The sequence below is a fragment of the Microcebus murinus genome, chromosome 3, assembly GCF_040939455.1.
Source record: "Microcebus murinus isolate Inina chromosome 3, M.murinus_Inina_mat1.0, whole genome shotgun sequence".
NCBI lineage: Eukaryota > Metazoa > Chordata > Mammalia > Primates > Cheirogaleidae > Microcebus > Microcebus murinus.
The window spans coordinates 61,181,183-61,186,748 of NC_134106.1; the positions used below are offsets into that span (position 1 = coordinate 61,181,183).

At 41.1% G+C, this 5,566-nt stretch overlaps 1 non-coding gene across 1 annotated transcript; it reads left to right on the forward strand.

Annotated features, from left to right (window-relative positions):
• The first annotated feature begins 355 nt into the window (after positions 1-355).
• On the forward strand, positions 356-468 carry LOC142870258 (U5 spliceosomal RNA). Its single transcript, XR_012918692.1, has one exon. It is a non-coding gene; the product is annotated as a U5 spliceosomal RNA (small nuclear RNA).
• The last annotated feature ends 5,098 nt before the right edge of the window (positions 469-5,566 follow it).

The window sequence follows — 5,566 nt, forward strand, 5'->3', positions numbered from 1 at the left end:
AAAAGCAGACTGACAGGCTAGGTGTGGTGGGTCACACCTGTAATCCTAGCATTCTGGGAGGCCGAGACAGGAGGATCGCTTGAGGTCAGTTGTTCAAGACAAGCCTCAGCAAGAACGAGGCTTGGTCTCTACTAAAAATAGAAAAAATTAGCGTGTGGTAACACACGCCTGTAGTCCTAGCTACTCGAGAGGTTGAGGCAGGAGGATCACTTGAGCCCCGGAGTTTGAGGTTGCTATGAGCTAGGCGGATGCCCAGGCAACTCTGTCTAAAAAAACATCATCTCAGAAGTTAAGATAATCCCTTTACCTACAGCTGCAGGGGGAAAGATATCATTATGCAACAGAAAATTAGTTCATAGTCTGGTTTCTCTTCAGATTGGATAAATCTTTTACCTTTTACTAAAGATTTCCATAGACAGGAACAACTCTGAGTCTTTCACCAATTTTTTGAGGCCTTGCACTTGCACTTGCAGCAAAAGAAAAGAAAATTAATTCAAAAGAGCTGATTTGATAAGGTGTTAAATTAGAACTTTCATAAGAATATCAGCTTTGTTGTCCTCTGCAATATACAGGCTTGCATAAATATACATGACTGTTACCATGTGTTTAAATGAATCTAACCTTGGAAGTATTATTCATTGGAACAAATGAAAATAACCCCAAAAATTAAACTTCTAATTCCTGTTAAAGTGTTACCTTAGATGTAACTGACATTCCTGTGTTCTTTTTTTTAAAAGGGTCTTACTGTCACCCAGGCTGGAGCGCAGGGGCACAATCATAGCTCACTGTATCCCCTTGAAGGGATCCTCCCACTTCAGTCTCCAAGTAGCTGGGACTACAGGCACTACAGCCACACTCAGCTACTATGTTCTTAAAGGTATAAATATTTGCAGGATTTCAATGTCCAATCAGTAGAAGAGATCTGGTACTTCCTACTCTCATATGCATGGTTGAACAATTAAAATCTTATGACTGCAAGATTTTTTTTTTTTTTTTTTTGAGACAGAGTCTCGCTTTGTTGTCCAGTCTAGAGTGAGTGCCGTGGCGTCAGCCTAGCAACCTCAAACTCCTGGGCTCAAGCAATCCTTCTGCCTCATCCTCCCGAGTAGCTGGGACTACAGGCATGCGCCACCATGCCTGGCTAATTTTTTCTATATATATTAGTTGGCCAATTGATTTCTCTCTCTTTAGAGTAGAGATGGGGTCTCACTCTTGCTGAGGTTGGTTTTGAACTCCTGACCTCGAGCAATCCGCCCACCTCGGCCTCCCAGAGTGCTAGAATTACAGGCGTGAGCCACCACGCCCAGCCTGACTGCAAGATTTTTAAACAAGTATCTGATTGTCTTAGCCTAGGTCCTCCAGACTTAGGATAAACCCCTCAAGAGCAATTTATTTGGCTATTAAATTCTCTTTATACTGGCTGGATTGCACTCATGCCTATATATCTACTGCCTACCCCAACCCCACTAAAATGACACTTAAGAAACTTTTAAAGATACAAACTCACAAGAGAATGGGAAAGATGACAATTGGTAAATGAGAGATGGCAATAAAATTTTCAAAGATTGTAACTCTCAGAATGGAGAAAAATAAAACCTAAATGTGTGCAGCAGGGGGGAAGTAGACAAAAAGCAAGCAGACTAACCACATTATTACAAGTCCACCATGGCAAGACTAGAGCTCTGTCAGCTTTTAGTGCCTCAATCTTAAGTACGGACAGATGGGCAAATAAATATGATCATCAGATTTTTGAAACATACCTCTAACAGCATAGTCAGGGGCATAAAACAACAGAGAGGCAAGAGAGGAGGAAGGAAGAAAAAAAGAAATAGTTGATGCAAGGAACAGAGGAAACTTTAAAAAATAATTGATAAAATTCGATAAGAGAGAATGCATTCATTAATAAAAAAAGTCTTTTTCAGAAAAAAATGAGCTAGCTCTTGGAAATGAAAACTATATAGCACACAAAAAAAATACAGCAGAAAAATCTAAACAGTCAATAGAAAAGTAGAAAATAAAACTGAGGAAAACTTCCTGATTTTTTAAAAAAGCAAAAAGGTTAAAAATGGCAAATAAGGAAAAAACCCAACTAACTTAAAGGTACATTTCAGAAAATCTAACATTCAACTAATAAAAGTTCCCAAAGAAGAAAATAGGGTAAAATGAAAAGAAAATTTCCCAGAACTGAAGCACATAACCTGCTAGACTGAAAGGGCTCACAAATTATTTAACATCAAGAATGAAAACATGACATTTCAGAACACTTGAGATAAAGAAGATCCTAAAGCTTCCAAAGAGGAAAATAAAGGGTTGCAAATAAAAGCTCTGGAATCAGAATAGCACAGGATTTCAATGGCAACAACAAAATCTAGAACAATGAAGAAATGCATTTAAAAGTGCCTTCCTACAATTCCATAACTAATTAAACTATCAAGACAGTGAAAGAGTAAAATAAACCAATTTCAATTAAAGGTCTCAAAAAATTTACATCCCATTGACCTTTCTTGGAAACCTACAGAAGAATATACTCCACCACACAGGGAAGTAAACCAAGAAAGCGGTATTATAGGACACAGAAGAGGAACCTGGGAAATGGCCAGGGTGAAGGTAAAGAGAAACCCCAGGGCAAGAGCTATGCCAAGTCTAGAGAACAACCAATGTGCCTGTTATGGGCTAACTTGTGTTCCCCCAAAATTCGTATGTTAAAGTTCTAACCTCCAGCATCTCAGAATGTGGCTGTATTTGAAGACAGGGCCTTTAAGGAGGTAAATATTGAAATGGGGTCATTAGGGTGGGCCCTAGTGCAATATGACTGGTATCCTTATAAAATGAGGAAAATTTAGACACAGGGAAGAAGACCATGTGAAGACACAGGGAGAGCTGTAAATACAGATGAAGCTTTTCTTGCTCGCCTACACCTAGTGTGCAGCTGGGGGTTGGGGACTGCAGACCTATAAGACAAGAAACCAACCCTGCTGACACTTTAATCTTGGAATCTAGTCTCTAGAATTGTGAGAAAATAGATTTCTGTTGCTTAAGGCATCCAGTCAGTGGTTCTTTGTCATGGCAGCTCTAGCAAACTAATATAGCACCCAAACTGGAACAGAGGCTCCAGGAAAGATTTCAAATGAAAAAGAACCTGATATATTTACTCATGTTAACAGAAATTTTATAATGCTATTAGAGATTTGGGGATGGACTGGTGATGGATCCATAGGAAAAGAGGCAAACAAATGAGGCCAAAATGAGGGAGAAAAAAGTGAGAATAGAAAGGAAAACACTGGGGAGACACAGCCTCTTAGTCGCTGGGAAGCTTCTGCTGGGTCAGCCACGTGAGGGAACCACTGCAGCGGTTCATCAGCCAGGGCCCTGCGGCAGGCAGAGCTCACACCCATGTCTCCAGGCTGGTCTGGGGATCGGGCACCGCCTCAATGGTGGCTCTGCGGGACGTGCAGACCAGACCGCAGCTCGTACAGCAAACAGAGGGCCTCATGAGGCACCTGCCGCACTTCTGCCTGGGCCAAGTGGTGTGGGCTTTAGCCGCAGCTCCAAGCAGCTGGACATCCCCACAGGAAACTCTAAGTGGTCTACTGTTTTGTTTGTATAGTAAGACAGTAAAATGAGTGTTTTTTGAATCTATAGATCTTGTTTTTGTGTTGGATAACACTTTTTTTAAGAGTAGATATTCTTCTTCCTCAATATTTTTCTTGACCTTTTTTTTTTTCCTTTAAACAATTGCTAGTGTCAGTTTATTCCATTTAGAATATCCTACTCTGCCCGGCACGGGAAGGGAAGCTGGAACAGGAGGATCACTTGAGGTCAGCCTGGGCAACCTAGTTGAGACCCCTCTCTAAAAAAACATTAGTTTTCAAAATTAAAAACCAGAATATTCTACTTAAAAGAGATTGTATCTGCTTATACCATCCTGTCCCTTCATTATATGAACAATGATTAAGTGAATATATGTATTGCATTTTAAAACAAACAACAAAAAAAGCCAGGCACAATGGCTTGTGCTTATAATCCCAGCAACTCAAGAGGCTAAGAGGATCACCTAAGGCTAGGAGTTTGAGACCAGCATGGGCAACTTAGCGAGACCCCATCTCTTAAAAAAAAACAAAAAATAATTCCCTTTTTTTTTTTTTTGAGACAGATTCTCACTCTGTTGCCCAGGCTAGAGTGCCGTGGCGTCAGCCCAGCTCACAGCAACCTCAAATTCCTGGGCTCAAGCAATCCTCCTGCCTCAGCCTCCCGAGTAGCTGGGACTACAGGCATGTGCCACCATGCCCAGCTAATTTTTTCTATATATATTAGTTGGCCAATTAATTTCTTTCCGTTTTTAGTAGAGACGGTCTCACTCTTGCTCAGACTATTTTCGAACTCCTGACCTTGAGCGATCCGCCCGCCAAGGCCTTCCGGAATGCTAGGATTACAGGCATGAGCCACTGCACCCTGCCCAGCTTCATCTTTAGGTTTCCTCAAGATTTACGTGAACACGTAGCTATTCATTTAATGTACCAATTTCTTGAACACAAAATGCTTGTTTCCTCCCTACTAAAACTAAAAGCCAGTAAAATTATGAAATAGAAAGTTATTTTTATGTTCCAGGGCAAATCTAAGCTGTCATAGTTCTGTGTGTACAATGTAATTTAATGCTAGTCCAAAGAGTGCTTGTAGCTTAAGGGAAAGGCATAAAGTTTTAGTTAAATAATCTTTAAAAAAAAAAAAAGAAAGAAAGAAAGGAAAACACTAGCTAGGCGCGGTGGCTCATGCCTTTAATCCTAGTACTCTGGGAGGCTGACGTGGGAGGATTGCTTGAGCTCAGGAGTTTGAGACCAGCCTCAGCAAGAGGGAAACTCCTCTCTACTAAAAATAGAAAAATTAGCTGGGCGTGGTGGTGTGTGCCTATAATCCTAGCTACTCAGGAGGCTGAAGCAGGAGGATCACTTGAACCCAGGAATTTGAGGTTGCTGTGAGCTAGGCTGGGGACAGTCATGGTACACTACGGCTTGTGATGAATATTTACGTAGTAAATAACATGAACTTAGAATACTGACTTAATAAAAGTTGGAAAACAAAAACGACTATGGTGTAGTATGTTATGGGTAGAGCTACTCACAAGGCTGAGGCAAGAGGATTGCCTGAGTCCAGAAGTTTGAGGTTGCAGTGACTATGACAATGCCACTGCATTCTACCTGGGGTAACACAGCAAGACTCTGTCTCAAAAAGGGGGGGGGCACACACACCTGTAGTCCCAGCTACTTGAGAGACTGAGGCAGGAGGATTGCTTGAGCCCAAGAGTTGGAGGTTGCAGTGAGCTATGATGATGCACTCTAGCCCGGGCAACAGAGTGAGACCATGTCTCAAAAAATTAAATAAATAAATAAAAATAAAGCCAACTTTTATATTCATCAAATATCTACTGAGACTTACTATGTGTCATGATGACAAGATACTTCCTTGAACAAGCAAAGGTTTCTTGCTTCCTCTCCAAATAAAAATAATTAACAACATCCCAAGTGATCTGTGTGTTCTAGCTGAACAGCAGCAGAAGGGACGACTTAGA